The 16,737-nt window shown below is 39.6% G+C and overlaps 1 pseudogene; it reads left to right on the top strand.

Annotated features, from left to right (window-relative positions):
* The first annotated feature begins 2,567 nt into the window (after nucleotides 1-2,567).
* The window catches only part of LOC116416897, a 42,356-nt pseudogene continuing 28,186 nt past the window's right edge, over nucleotides 2,568-16,737 (top strand).

The raw sequence follows: 16,737 nt of genomic DNA, 5'->3' as shown, positions 1-16,737 counted from the left end.
AAAGAAAGGGAGAAAAAGTTGTTACCTACTCTAACAGAATCCGAATTTTGGACGTAAACATAAAAGCGGCAGCAAATATGGAAAGAAAGGCGACGCCGAGTTTTAACGCTGAACTGAGTCGAAAATTAATATATTATTTCAAGAAAGGACTTGATTGGCCAATAAGCACGAGGCTTGGCGAATTTAATGACGTTAACGAAGTAATAATCCATGCAATAGAGATAGAGCGTGACTTCGCATGCTATCAAGAAAATCAAGATCAAAAAAATAGTACGGCTCAAGTTTGCGTAGTAAACCCTCAAGCTATTGAAAAATGCCAAATCTGCAATAATAAGAACCATACTGCACAAAAATGCTGGTACAGAAACCAGATGCCGATTAACGAAACTATAAGATCACTAGTCCGGCCGCAAACGAACCCGAGGGAGGGGCCAAACAATAGCGCGGCGCAGGATGCAAGGCAGACGCCATGGCGAAGCCAACCCCCGCTGCGATCTACGCCCCAAAATCAAGGGGAGCAATACGTTCACAGACAAAGGGTAACTTTTGCGAACGAAAACGCGCGCGCGCGGAGAACAAACCCACATGCGATTATTGAAAAAAGAGGGCCATTTCATAGCAGAATGTAGAAAAAGGGAATACAACAACAAAATGCGCGAAACGCAGGGAAACGAAGCGGGTCAATCGTATCAGGGTGCGGGACGAATGACCGAAAGCAGGCCGCGCCCGGCGCAGGGGTTCAATCGTCGCTAGCAACAATAAGCATCCGCGAAGTAAAACTCAGCTTGTGCGCGAAGTCACCTTCAATCAAATTAATAAACCCGCTAAACGGCAAAGAGATCGTGTTAATACTAGACTCAGGAGCAGGACCAAACTTATTAAAAGAAAGCGAATGCGTGGAGGGTATCAAAATTAGCGAAAACGCTATTATTAAACTGAGAGGCATCACAGCAGGAGTAACGCAAACGCTCGGCACGATCACATTATACTTCGCGCACTTTAAAATAGAATTTCATTTGGTGAAAAACGACTTTCCAATAAAAGAAGACGGACTGTTGGGATGCGACTTTTTCGCGCAATCGGGAGCAAGTATCGATTACAAAAACAGCTGCTTAAAAATTGGAGAACATATGATAACGTTCGCTAATAAGATAAATAAGGAAATCGCGGAGATTGAAATGAGCGAGAAAACGGAAATCGAACACAAAAAGACGGAGCGGAGTGCGCTGATAGCAAAAAAAAATCAAATCCAGTTATTCTAGGAAACATAAAAAATCTAAATCAAGGACAAAATCAAGATAATATTCTAAATCAAGGGCGAAATCAAGTCGAAATCGAGAATCTAATTCAAGAACAAAAGCAAGACAGAATCGGCAGAATAAAAAATCTAAATCAAGAAATTATTCTAAATCAAGGGCGAAATCAAGTCGAAATCGAGAATCTAATTCAAGAACAAAAACAAGACAAAATCGGAGAAATAAAAATTCTAAATCAAGGAGAAAAAAGAGATCAAAGCAACAAAGGCAGAAATCGAAAGCGGGAACAAAGTCGGGATAAAAGCCGAGAGCTAAATCAAGAACGAAATCGAAGTAAAAAAGTAAACAAACTCGAGGAAATGGGAAGAGAAAACTCGGTCGAAAAAGAAAGCGCGCTCGAAAAATTGGAAGCAATCCTGAAGGACGCGGAGCGGGTCATAAAAAAGGAAGTGCCGGTGGAGGAGATTATTTTTAATATGCACACTAAAATATTAAGCGTAATCCTAAGCCTCAACAGCCTAGCCGGGTAAAGCTCGGAAGGTACAAGGATAGCACTAGAAAGAATATTGGATGCAATTAAACAAGGTACCTGGCGAGAAGCGAAATTCCACGATGTTTTAGAGAAAGCGCACGAGCAGCTGTCAAAAACCCGCAGGGACCTGCAGGGTGATCGGGTAGAGGCATGTGTATATTGTCAACCCGCCACGATCATAAAAATCGAAAGGGTAAAAAAGGTGTCCGAGCAACTGCGCTTGGAGCATATTTCCGAGAGCAAGAAAATCGTGGTACAGAGGTTAGTGGAGGAATTTCACGACATATTTCATGTAGAAGGGGAAAGATTGTCAAAAACACCGCCACTTAAATTAACAATACCTACAGTCGACGAGGTACCGGTATCAACTAAGCCTTATCGGCGCTCGCCCGAAGAAAGAGAAGAACAGGAAAAACAGATAGCCGAACTACTCGCCGAAGGCATTATCGAAAGCTCCACGTCATCTTTTTTAAGCCCGTATTTTCTAGTGCCAAAAAAGCCTGACTCCAAAGGCGTTGTGAAATTCAGATTAGTTATTGATTATAGCAAGGTCAATGCTAAAACTCTGAATGATCAATATCCAATGCAAAATAGACTTGACATCCTCGATCAACTCGGGGGAGCCAAATATTTTTCGGTTTTCGATTTAAAATCGGGCTATGATCAAATAGAAATAGCAGAAGAGTACAGGCACAAAATAGCATTTGCCACGCAGTTTCGGTCTACGCATAGCTGACGCGCTTTCGAGAAATCCGGTAGAGAAGGCTATAAATATCGCGATGGCGGAGGATATAAACAAGTCACAGAGTGGCAAGTCGGCGGAGGACGCGGCAGGAAGCAAACCAACCCGCAGTAAAGACACCGCGCCGTCGCACACAATGCAGACGCGCGGTCGAGGCGGAAGACTACAGGGGGAGAAATATAAAGAAGTTATAGCAGCTCTAATACCAAAAAAACGCAGGCCGAAAGAAAATCGCTCAAAAGAACGGGTAGAAAAAGAAAAGTCAGGAGAAAGTCGGGAAGAAAGCCCGGAGATAAAGCAAACCACCGCGAGGGGACAGGACGATGACGAGCAGCCGGGAACGGAGGAGCCCGGAACCGAGACAACGGTGACGCGACAGGACTCAAACGAGAGGGAGGTACAATCGGAAAGCGACATTAGAGAAACGCAACAGGGGAGATATATATATAAATATATTAATATTAAATAATTTCTTTTTTTTTAATTGTTTATATATTTAATTAATATTATATATATATATATATATATATATATATATATATATATATATATATATATATATATATATATATATCATTATATATTTACACTTAATTATTTAAATATTTTATATTAATATATATATATATATATATATATATATATATATATATATATATATATATATATATATATATATATATATATATATATATATACTAGTAACGACAAATTTAAAAAACAGATTTATTAAATTATCAATTTAGCATAATTTGATTAAATAATGTTAAAATTAATAAAAATTATAAATTTATAATTTTATTTATTTAATTTATTATTCTCATTGTTGAAGGGGGGCTATCCTATTACTTTATTCTTTATTTATAATTAAATTAAATATATTAATAGTACTATATTTATTAAATAAAACATTTGAAACTAATTTCCAAAAAACCTTCACTCCTTTTTTTTCTTTTTTAAAACAATTTCTAAACATAAAATTATTTCAATATCTTTTTAAAATAAACTTTTAAAAAACTAATTTTTTATATAAATATAAACTCTTTTAAAGAACCCTTTAATTTTATGGTTTACCCACTAATCCGGTCGTGAGTGTAGGTTGAAGGAAATAAGTAAGGTTAAATTTGACATCAATCTCATGGTTTCACAAAACTACCTGCAGGTTTTGATGGAATAACATTTGATAGTACTTCCGAATCCGTTAAACCTGGACATTCCTTCGATTGTGATAAAAATTGAAGGTGTTTCGAGGTTAGTGCGGAAATTCAGCGTCGTGGTTTACACGCTAATCCGGTCGTGAGTGTAGGTTGAAGGAAGTAAGTAAAGTTAAATTTGACATCAATCTCATGGTTTCACAAAACTACCTGCAGGTTTTGATGGAATAACATTTGATACTACTTCCGAATCCGTTAAACCTGGACATTCCTTCGATTGTGATCAAAATTGAAGGTGTTTCGAGGTTAGTGTGGGAATTCAGCATCGTGGTTTACTCGCTAATCCGGTCGTGAGTGTGGGTTGAAGGAAATAAGTAAGGTTAAATTGGACATCAATCTCATGGTTTCACAAAACTACCTGCAGGTTTTGACGGAATAACATTTGATACTACTTCCGAATCCGTTAAACCTGGTCATTCCTTCGATTGTGATCAAAATTGAAGGTGTTTCGAGGTTAGTGCGGAAATGCAGCGTCGTGGTTTACCCACTAATCCGGTCGTGAGTGTAGGTTGAAGGAAATAAGTAAGGTTAAATTTGACATCAATCTCATGGTTTCACAAAACTACCTGCAGGTTTTGATGGAATAACATTTGATACTACTTCCGAATCCGTTAAACCTGGTCATTCCTTCGATTGTGACCAAAATTGAAGGTGTTTCGAGGTTAGTGCGGAAATTCAGCGTCGTGGTTTACCCACTAATCCGGTCGTGAGTGTAGGTTGAAGGAAATAAGTAAGGTTAAATTTGACATCAATCTCATGGTTTCACAAATCTACCTGCAGGTTTTGATGGAATAACATTTGATACTACTTCCGAATCCGTTAAACCTGGTCATTCCTTCGATTGTGATCAAAATTGAAGGTGTTTCGAGGTTAGTGCGGAAATTCAGCGTCGTGGTTTACCCACTAATCCGGTCGTGAGTGTAGGTTGAAGGAAATAAGTAAGGTTAAATTTGACATCAATCTCATGGTTTCACAAAACTACCTGCAGGTTTTGATGGAATAACATTTGATACTACTTCCGAATCCGTTAAACCTGGACATTCCTTCGATTGTGATCAAAATTGAAGGTGTTTCGAGGTTAGTGCGGAAATTCAGCGTCGTGGTTTACTCGCTAATCCGGTCGTGAGTGTAGGTTGAAGGAAATAAGTAAAGTTAAATTTGACATCAATCTCATGGTTTCACAAAACTGCCTGCAGGTTTTGATGGAATAACATTTGATAGTACTTCCGAATCCGTTAAACCTGGACATTCCTTCGATTGTGATCAAAATTGAAGGTGTTTCGAGGTTAGTGCGGAAAATCAGCGTCGTGGTTTACTCGCTAATCCGGTCGTGAGTGTGGGTTGAAGGAAATAAGTAAGGTTAAATTGGACATCAATCTCATGGTTTCACAAAACTACCTGCAGGTTTTGATGGAATAACATTTGATACTACTTCCGAATCCGTTAAACCTGGTCATTCCTTCGATTGTGATCAAAATTGAAGGTGTATTGAGGTTAGGGTGGAAATTCAGCGTCGTGGTTTACCCACTAATCCGGTCGTGAGTGTAGGTTGAAGGAAATAAGTAAGGTTAAATTTGACATCAATCTCATGGTTTCACAAAACTACCTGCAGGTTTTGATGGAATAACATTTGATACTACTTCCGAATCCGTTAAACCTGGACATTCCTTCGATTGTGATCAAAATTGAAGGTGTTTCGAGGTTAGTGTGGAAAATCAGCGTCGTGGTTTACTCGATAATCCGGTCGTGAGTGTAGGTTGAAGGAAATAAGTAAAGTTAAATTTGACATCAATCTCATGGTTTCACAAAACTGCCTGCAGGTTTTGATGGAATAACATTTGATAGTACTTCCGAATCCGTTAAACCTGGACATTCCTTCGATTGTGATCAAAATTGAAGGTGTTTCGAGGTTAGTGCGGAAATTCAGCGTCGTGGTTTACTCGCTAATCCGGTCGTGAGTGTAGGTTGAAGGAAGTAAGTAAAGTTAAATTTGACATCAATCTCATGGTTTCACAAAACTACCTGCAGGTTTTGATGGAATAACATTTGATACTACTTCCGAATCCGTTAAACCTGGACATTCCTTCGATTGTGATCAAAATTGAAGGTGTTTCGAGGTTAGCGCGGAAATTCAGCGTCGTGGTTTACTCGCTAATCCGGTCGTGAGTGTAGGTTGAAGGAAGTAAGTAAAGTTAAATTTGACATCAATCTCATGGTTTCACAAAACTACCTGCAGGTTTTGATGGAATAACATTTGATACTACTTCCGAATCCGTTAAACCTGGACATTCCTTCGATTGTGATAAAAATTGAAGGTGTTTCGAGGTTAGTGCGGAAAATCAGCGTCGTGGTTTACTCGCTAATCCGGTCGTGAGTGTGGGTTGAAGGAAATAAGTAAGGTTAAATTGGACATCAATCTCATGGTTTCACAAAACTACCGGCAGGTTTTGATGGAATAACATTTGATACTACTTCCGAATCCGTTAAACCTGGACATTCCTTCGATTGTGATCAAAATTGAAGGTGTTTCGAGGTTAGTGTGGGAATTCAGCATCGTGGTTTACTCGCTAATCCGGTCGTGAGTGTGGGTTGAAGGAAATAAGTAAGGTTAAATTGGACATCAATCTCATGGTTTCACAAAACTACCTGCAGGTTTTGACGGAATAACATTTGATACTACTTCCGATTCCGTTAAACCTGGTCATTCCTTCGATTGTGATCAAAATTGAAGGTGTTTCGAGGTTAGTGCGGAAATGGAGCGTCGTGGTTTACCCACTAATCCGGTCGTGAGTGTAGGTTGAAGGAAATAAGTAAGGTTAAATTTGACATCAATCTCATGGTTTCACAAAACTACCTGCAGGTTTTGATGGAATAACATTTGATACTACTTCCGAATCCGTTAAACCTGGTCATTCCTTCGATTGTGATCAAAATTGAAGGTGTTTCGAGGTTAGTGCGGAAATTCAGCGTCGTGGTTTACCCACTAATCCGGTCGTGAGTGTAGGTTGAAGGAAATAAGTAAGGTTAAATTTGACAACAATCTCATGGTTTCACAAAACTACCTGCAGGTTTTGATGGAATAACATTTGATACTACTTCCGAATCCGTTAAACCTGGTCATTCCTTCGATTGTGATCAAAATTGAAGGTGTTTCGAGGTTAGTGCGGAAATTCAGCGTCGTGGTTTACCCACTAATCCGGTCGTGAGTGTAGGTTGAAGGAAGTAAGTAAAGTTAAATTTGACATCAATCTCATGGTTTCACAAAACTACCTGCAGGTTTTGATGGAATAACATTTGATACTACTTCCGAATCCGTTAAACCTGGACATTCCTTCGATTGTGAAAAAAATTGAAGGTGTTTCGAGGTTAGTGCGGAAAATCAGCGTCTTGGTTTACTCGCTAATCCGGTCGTGAGTGTGGGTTGAAGGAAATAAGTAAGGTTAAATTGGACATCAATCTCATGGTTTCACAAAACTACCGGCAGGTTTTGATGGAATAACATTTGATACTACTTCCGAATCCGTTAAACCTGGACATTCCTTCGATTGTGATCAAAATTGAAGGTGTTTCGAGGTTAGTGCGGAAATTCAGCGTCGTGGTTTACCCACTAATCCGGTCGTGAGTGTAGGTTGAAGGAAATAAGTAAGGTTAAATTTGACATCAATCTCATGGTTTCACAAAACTACCTGCAGGTTTTGATGGAATAACATTTGATACTACTTCCGAATCCGTTAAACCTGGTCATTCCTTCGATTGTGATCAAAATTGACGGTGTTTCGAGGTTAGTGCGGAAATTCAGCGTCGTGGTTTACCCACTAATCCGGTCGTGAGTGTAGGTTGAAGGAAATAAGTAAGGTTAAATTTGACATCAATCTCATGGTTTCACAAAACTACCTGCAGGTTTTGATGGAATAACATTTGATACTTCTTCCGAATCCGTTAAACCTGGTCATTCCTTCGATTGTGATCAAAATTGAAGGTGTTTCGAGGTTAGTGCGGAAATTCAGCGTCGTGGTTTACCCACTAATCCGGTCGTGAGTGTAGGTTGAAGGAAATAAGTAAGGTTAAATTTGACATCAATCTCATGGTTTCTCAAAACTACCTGCAGGTTTTGATGGAATAACATTTGATACTACTTCCGAATCCGTTAAACCTGGACATTCCTTCGATTGTGATCAAAATTGAAGGTGTTTCGAGGTTAGTGTGGAAATTCAGCGTCGTGGTTTACTCGCTAATCCGGTCGTGAGTGTAGGTTGAAGGAAATAAGTAAAGTTAAATTTGACATCAATCTCATGGTTTCACAAAACTGCCTGCAGGTTTTGATGGAATAACATTTGATAGTACTTCCGAATCCGTTAAACCTGGTCATTCCTTCGATTGTGATCAAAATTGAAGGTGTTTCGAGGTTAGTGCGGAAATTCAGCGTCGTGGTTTACTCGCTAATCCGGTCGTGAGTGTAGGTTGAAGGAAGTAAGTAAGGTTAATATTGACATCAATCTCATGGTTTCACAAAACTACCTGCAGGTTTTGATGGAATAACATTTGATACTACTTCCTAATCCGTTAAACCTGGACATTCCTTCGATTGTGATCAAAATTGAAGGTGTTTCGAGGTTAGTGCGGAAAATCAGCGTCGTGGTTTACTCGCTAATCCGGTCGTGAGTGTGGGTTGAAGGAAATAAGTAAGGTTAAATTTGACATCAATCTCATGGTTTCACAAAACTACCTGCAGGTTTTGATGGAATAACATTTGATACTACTTCCGAATCCGTTAAACCTGGACATTCCTTCGATTGTGATCAAAATTGAAGGTGTTTCGAGGTTAGTGTGGAAAATCAGCGTCGTGGTTTACTCGATAATCCGGTCGTGAGTGTAGGTTGAAGGAAATAAGTAAAGTTAAATTTGACATCAATCTCATGGTTTCACAAAACTGCCTGCAGGTTTTGATGGAATAACATTTGATAGTACTTCCGAATCCGTTAAACCTGGACATTCCTTCGATTGTGATCAAAATTGAAGGTGTTTCGAGGTTAGTGCGGAAATTCAGCGTCGTGGTTTACTCGCTAATCCGGTCGTGAGTGTAGGTTGAAGGAAGTAAGTAAGGTTAATATTGACATCAATCTCATGGTTTCACAAAACTACCTGCAGGTTTTGATGGAATAACATTTGATACTACTTCCTAATCCGTTAAACTTGGACATTCCTTCGATTGTGATCAAAATTGAAGGTGTTTCGAGGTTAGTGCGGAAAATCAGTGTCGTGGTTTACTCGCTAATCCGGTCGTGAGTGTGGGTTGAAGGAAATAAGTAAGGTTAAATTTGACATCAATCTCATGGTTTCACAAAACTACCTGCAGGTTTTGATGGAATAACATTTGATACTACTTCCGAATCCGTTAAACCTGGACATTCCTTCGATTGTGATCAAAATTGAAGGTGTTTCGAGGTTAGTGCGGAAATTCAGCGTCGTGGTTTACTCGCTAATCCGGTCGTGAGTGTAGGTTGAAGGAAGTAAGTAAAGTTAAATTTGACATCAATCTCATGGTTTCACAAAACTACCTGCAGGTTTTGATGGAATAACATTTGATACTACTTCCGAATCCGTTAAACCTGGACATTCCTTCGATTGTGATCAAAATTGAAGGTGTTTCGAGGTTAGCGCGGAAATTCAGCGTCGTGGTTTACTCGCTAATCCGATCGTGAGTGTAGGTTGAAGGAAGTAAGTAAAGTTAAATTTGACATCAATCTCATGGTTTCACAAAACTACCTGCAGGTTTTGATGGAATAACATTTGATACTACTTCCGAATCCGTTAAACCTGGACATTCCTTCGATTGTGATAAAAATTGAAGGTGTTTCGAGGTTAGTGCGGAAAATCAGCGTCGTAGTTTACTCGCTAATCCGGTCGTGAGTGTGGGTTGAAGGAAATAAGTAAGGTTAAATTGGACATCAATCTCATGGTTTCACAAAACTACCTGCAGGTTTTGATGGAATAACATTTGATACTACTTCCGAATCCGTTAAACCTGGACATTCCTTCGATTGTGATCAAAATTGAAGGTGTTTCGAGGTTAGTGCGGAAAATCAGCGTCGTGGTTTACTCGCTAATCCGGTCGTGAGTGTGGGTTGAAGGAAATAAGTAAGGTTAAATTTGACATCAATCTCATGGTTTCACAAAACTACCTGCAGGTTTTGATGGAATAACATTTGATACTACTTCCGAATCCGTTAAACCTGGACATTCCTTCGATTGTGATCAAAATTGAAGGTGTTTCGAGGTTAGTGTGGGAATTCAGCATCGTGGTTTACTCGCTAATCCGGTCGTGAGTGTGGGTTGAAGGAAATAAGTAAGGTTAAATTGGACATCAATCTCATGGTTTCACAAAACTACCTGCAGGTTTTGACGGAATAACATTTGATACTACTTCCGAATCCGTTAAACCTGGTCATTCCTTCGATTGTGATCAAAATTGAAGGTGTTTCAAGGTTAGTGCGGAAATGGAGCGTCGTGGTTTACCCACTAATCCGGTCGTGAGTGTAGGTTGAAGGAAATAAGTAAGGTTAAATTTGACATCAATCTCATGGTTTCACAAAACTACCTGCAGGTTTTGATGGAATAACATTTGATACTACTTCCGAATCCGTTAAACCTGGACATTCCTTCGATTGTGATCAAAATTGAAGGTGTTTCGAGGTTAGTGTGGGAATTCAGCATCGTGGTTTACTCGCTAATCCGGTCGTGAGTGTGGGTTGAAGGAAATAAGTAAGGTTAAATTGGACATCAATCTCATGGTTTCACAAAACTACCTGCAGGTTTTGACGGAATAACATTTGATACTACTTCCGAATCCGTTAAACCTGGTCATTCCTTCGATTGTGATCAAAATTGAAGGTGTTTCAAGGTTAGTGCGGAAATGGAGCGTCGTGGTTTACCTACTAATCCGGTCGTGAGTGTAGGTTGAAGGAAATAAGTAAGGTTAAATTTGACATCAATCTCATGGTTTCACAAAACTACCTGCAGGTTTTGATGGAATAACATTTGATACTACTTCCGAATCCGTTAAACCTGGTCATTCCTTCGATTGTGATGAAAATTGAAGGTGTTTCGAGGTTAGTGCGGAAATTCAGCGTCGTGGTTTACCCACTAATCCGGTCGTGAGTGTAGGTTGAAGGAAATAAGTAAGGTTAAATTTGACATCAATCTCATGGTTTCACAAAACTACCTGCAGGTTTTGATGGAATAACATTTGATACTACTTCCGAATCCGTTAAACCTCGTCATTCCTTCGATTGTGATCAAAATTGAAGGTGTTTCGAGGTTAGTGCGGAAATTCAGCGTCGTGGTTTACCCACTAATCCGGTCGTGAGTGTAGGTTGAAGGAAATAAGTAAGGTTAAATTTGACATCAATCTCAAGGTTTCACAAAACTATCTGCAGGTTTTGATGGAATAACATTTGATACTTCTTCCGAATCCGTTAAACCTGGTCATTCCTTCGATTGTGATCAAAATTGAAGGTGTTTCGAGGTTAGTGCGGAAATTCAGCGTCGTGGTTTACCCACTAATCCGGTCGTGAGTGTAGGTTGAAGGAAATAAGTAAGGTTAAATTTGACATCAATCTCATGGTTTCACAAAACTACCTGCAGGTTTTGATGGAATAACATTTGATACTACTTCCGAATCCGTTAAACCTGGACATTCCTTCGATTGTGATCAAAATTGAAGGTGTTTCGAGGTTAGTGTGGAAATTCAGCGTCGTGGTTTACTCGATAATCCGGTCGTGAGTGTAGGTTGAAGGAAATAAGTAAAGTTAAATTTGACATCAATCTCATGGTTTCACAAAACTGCCTGCAGGTTTTGATGGAATAACATTTGATAGTACTTCCGAATCCGTTAAACCTGGACATTCCTTCGATTGTGATCAAAATTGAAGGTGTTTCGAGGTTAGTGCGGAAATTCAGCGTCGTGGTTTACTCGCTAATCCGGTCGTGAGTGTAGGTTGAAGGAAGTAAGTAAGGTTAATATTGACATCAATCTCATGGTTTCACAAAACTACCTGCAGGTTTTGATGGAATAACATTTGATACTACTTCCTAATCCGTTAAACCTGGACATTCCTTCGATTGTGATCAAAATTGAAGGTGTTTCGAGGTTAGTGCGGAAAATCAGCGTCGTGGTTTACTCGCTAATCCGGTCGTGAGTGTGGGTTGAAGGAAATAAGTAAGGTTAAATTTGACATCAATCTCATGGTTTCACAAAACTACCTGCAGGTTTTGATGGAATAACATTTGATACTACTTCCGAATCCGTTAAACCTGGACATTCCTTCGATTGTGATAAAAATTGAAGGTGTTTCGAGGTTAGTGCGGAAATTCAGCGTCGTGGTTTACCCACTAATCCGGTCGTGAGTGTAGGTTGAAGGAAATAAGTAAGGTTAAATTTGACATCAATCTCAAGGTTTCACAAAACTACCTGCAGGTTTTGATGGAATAACATTTGATACTTCTTCCGAATCCGTTAAACCTGGTCATTCCTTCGATTGTGATCAAAATTGAAGGTGTTTCGAGGTTAGTGCGGAAATTCAGCGTCGTGGTTTACCCACTAATCCGGTCGTGAGTGTACGTTGAAGGAAGTAAGTAAGGTTAAATTTGACATCAATCTCATGGTTTCACAAAACTACCTGCAGGTTTTGATGGAATAACATTTGATACTACTTCCTAATCCGTTAAACCTGGACATTCCTTCGATTGTGATCAAAATTGAAGGTGTTTCGAGGTTAGTGCGGAAATCAGCGTCGTGGTTTACTCGCTAATCCGGTCGTGAGTGTGGGTTGAAGGAAATAAGTAAGGTTAAATTTGACATCAATCTCATGGTTTCACAAAACTACCTGCAGGTTTTGATGGAATAACATTTGATACTACTTCCGAATCCGTTAAACCTGGACATTCCTTCGATTGTGATAAAAATTGAAGGTGTTTCAAGGTTAGTGCGGAAATGGAGCGTCGTGGTTTACCCACTAATCCGGTCGTGAGTGTAGGTTGAAGGAAATAAGTAAGGTTAATTTGACATCAATCTCATGGTTTCACAAACTACCTGCAGGTTTTGATGGAATAACATTTGATACTACTTCCGAATCCGTTAAACCTGGACATTCCTTCGATTGTGATCAAAATTGAAGGTGTTTCGAGGTTAGTGTGGGAATTCAGCATCGTGGTTTACTCGCTAATCCGGTCGTGAGTGTGGGTTGAAGGAAATAAGTAAGGTTAAATTGGACATCAATCTCATGGTTTCACAAAACTACCTGCAGGTTTTGACGGAATAACATTTGATACTACTTCCGAATCCGTTAAACCTGGTCATTCCTTCGATTGTGATCAAAATTGAAGGTGTTTCAAGGTTAGTGCGGAAATGGAGCGTCGTGGTTTACTCGCTAATCCGGTCGTGAGTGTAGGTTGAAGGAAGTAAGTAAAATTAAATTTGACATCAATCTCATGGTTTCACAAAACTACCTGCGGGTTTTGATGGAATAACATTTGATACTACTTCCGAATCCGTTAAACCTGGACATTCCTTCGATTGTGATCAAAATTGAAGGTGTTTCGAGGTTAGTGCGGAAATTCAGCGTCGTGGTTTACTCGCTAATCCGGTCGTGGAGTGTGGTTGAAGGAATAAGTAAGGTTAATATTGACATCAATCTCATGCTTTCACAAACTACTGCAGGTTTTGATGGAATAACATTTGATACTACTTCCGAATCCGTTAAACCTGGTCATTCCTTCGATTGTGATCAAAATTGAAGGTGTTTCGAGGTTAGTGCGGAAAATCAGCGTCGTGGTTTACTCGCTAATCCGGTCGTGAGTGTGGGTTGAAGGAAATAAGTAAGGTTAAATTTGACATCATCTCATGGTTTCACAAACTACCTGCAGGTTTTGATGGAATAACATTTGATACTACTTCCTAATCCGTTTAAACCTGGACATTCCTTCGATTGTGATCAAAATTGAAGGTGTTTCGAGGTTAGTGCGGAAAATCAGCGTCGTGGTTTACTCGCTAATCCGGTCGTGAGTGGTGGGTTGAAGGAAATAAGTAAGGTTAAATTGGACATCATCTCATGGTTTCACAAAACTACCTGCAGGTTTTGACGGAATACATTTGATACTACTTCCGAATCCGTTAAACCTGGGTCATTCCTTCGATTGTGATCAAAATTGAAGGTGTTTCGAGGTTAGTGCGGAAATGGAGCGTCGTGGTTTACCTCGCTAATTCCGGTCGTGAGTGTGGGGTTGAAGGAAATAAGTAAGGTTAATTGGACATCAATCTCATGGTTTCACAAAACTACCTGCAGGTTTTGACGGAATAACATTTGATACTACTTCCGAATCCGTTAAACCTGGTCATTCCTTCGATTGTGATCAAAATTGAAGGTGTTTCGAGGTTAGTGCGGAAATGGAGCGTCGTGGTTTACTCGCTAATCCGGTCGTGAGTGTGGGTTGAAGGAAATAAGTAAGGTTAAATTTGACATCAATCTCATGGTTTCACAAAACTACCTGCAGGTTTTGATGGAATAACATTTGATACTACTTCCGAATCCGTTAAACCTGGACATTCCTTCGATTGTGATCAAAATTGAAGGTGTTTCGAGGTTAGTGCGGAAATTCAGCGTCGTGGTTTACTCGCTAATCCGGTCGTGAGTGTAGGTTGAAGGAAATAAGTAAGGTTAAATTTGACATCAATCTCATGGTTTCACAAAACTACCTGCAGGTTTTGATGGAATAACATTTGATACTACTTCCGAATCCGTTAAACCTGGACTATCCTACGATTGTGATAAAAATTGAAGGTGTTTCGAGGTTAGTGCGGAAATTCAGCGTCGTGGTTTACTCGCTAATCCGGTCGTGAGTGTAGGTTGAAGGAAATAAGTAAGGTTAAATTGACATCAATCTCATGGTTTCACAAAACTACCTGCAGGTTTTGATGGAATAACATTTGATACTACTTCCGAATCCGTTAAACCTGGACATTCCTTCGATTGTGATCAAAATTGAAGGTGTTTCGAGGTTAGTGCGGAAATTCAGCGTCGTGGTTTACTCGCTAATCCGGTCGTGAGTGTAGGTTGAAGGAAAAAGTAAAGTTAAATTTGACATCAATCTCATGGTTTCACAAAACTACCTGCAGGTTTTGATGGAATAACATTTGATACTACTTCCGAATCCGTTAAACCTGGACATTCCTTCGATTGTGATCAAATTGAAGGTGTTTCGAGGTTAGTGCGGAAATTCAGCGTCGTGGTTTACTCGCTAATCCGGTCGTGAGTGTAGGTTGAAGGAAATAAGTAAGGTTAAATTTGACATCAATCTCATGGTTTCACAAAACTACCTGCAGGTTTTGATGGAATAACATTTGATACTACTTCCGAATCCGTTAAACCTGGTCATTCCTTCGATTGTGATCAAAATTGAAGGTGTTTCGAGGTTAGTGCGGAAATTCAGCGTCGTGGTTTACTCGCTAATCCGGTCGTGAGTGTAGGTTGAAGGAAATAAGTAAGGTTAAATTTGACATCAATCTCATGGTTTCACAAAACTACCTGCAGGTTTTGATGGAATAACATTTGATACTACTTCCGAATCCGTTAAACCTGGACATTCCTTCGATTGTGATCAAAATTGAAGGTGTTTCGAGGTTAGTGCGGAAATTCAGCGTCGTGGTTTACTCGCTAATCCGGTCGTGAGTGTAGGTTGAAGGAAATAAGTAAGGTTAAATTTGACATCAATCTCATGGTTTCACAAAACTACCTGCAGGTTTTGATGGAATAACATTTGATACTACTTCCGAATCCGTTAAACCTGGACATTCCTTCGATTGTGATCAAAATTGAAGGTGTTTCGAGGTTAGTGCGGAAATTCAGCGTCGTGGTTTACCCACTAATCCGGTCGTGAGTGTAGGTTGAAGGAAATAAGTAAGGTTAAATTTGACATCAATCTCATGGTTTCACAAAACTACCTGCAGGTTTTGATGGAATAACATTTGATACTACTTCCGAATCCGTTAAACCTGGACATTCCTTCGATTGTGATCAAAATTGAAGGTGTTTCGAGGTTAGTGCGGAAATTCAGCGTCGTGGTTTACTCGCTAATCCGGTCGTGAGTGTAGGTTGAAGGAAATAAGTAAGGTTAAATTTGACATCAATCTCATGGTTTCACAAAACTACCTGCAGGTTTTGATGGAATAACATTTGATACTACTTCCGAATCCGTTAAACCTGGACATTCCTTCGATTGTGATCAAAATTGAAGGTGTTTCGAGGTTAGTGCGGAAATTCAGCGTTCGTGGTTTACTCGCTAATCCGTCGTGAGTGTGGGTTGAAGGAAATAAGTAAGGTTAATATTGACATCAATCTCATGGTTTCACAAAACTACCTGCAGGTTTTGATGGAATAACATTTGATACTACTTTCCGAATCCGTTAAACCTGGTCATTCCTTCGATTGTGATCAAAAATTGAAGGTGTTTCGAGGTTAGGCGGGAAATTCAGCGTCGTGGTTTACTCGCTAATCCGGTCGTGAGTGTAGGTTGAAGGAAATAAGTAAGTTAAATTTGACATCAATCTCATGGTTTCACAAACTACCTGCAGGTTTTGATGGAATAACATTTGATACTACTTCCGAATCCGTTAAACCTGGACATTCCTTCGATTGTGATCAAAATTGAAGGTGTTTCGAGGTTAGTGCGGAAATTCAGCGTCGTGGTTTACTCGCCTAATCCGGTCGTGAGTGTGGTTGAAGGAAATAAGTAAGTTAAATTGACATCAATCTCATGGTTTCACAAACTCCTGCAGGTTTTGATGGAATAACATTTGATACTACTTCGAATCCGTTAAACCTGGTCATTCCTTCGATGTGATCAAAATTGAAGGTGTTTCGAGGTTAGTGCGGAAATTCAGCGTCGTGGTTTACCGCTAATCCGGTGTGAGTGTAGGTTGAAGGAAATAAGTAAAGT

Source organism: Nasonia vitripennis, assembly GCF_009193385.2.
Source record: "Nasonia vitripennis strain AsymCx chromosome 3 unlocalized genomic scaffold, Nvit_psr_1.1 chr3_random0013, whole genome shotgun sequence".
Classification (NCBI taxonomy): domain Eukaryota; kingdom Metazoa; phylum Arthropoda; class Insecta; order Hymenoptera; family Pteromalidae; genus Nasonia; species Nasonia vitripennis.
The sequence above is the reverse complement of the archived record's forward strand: the minus strand, read 5'-3'. Positions and strand labels throughout refer to the sequence as shown.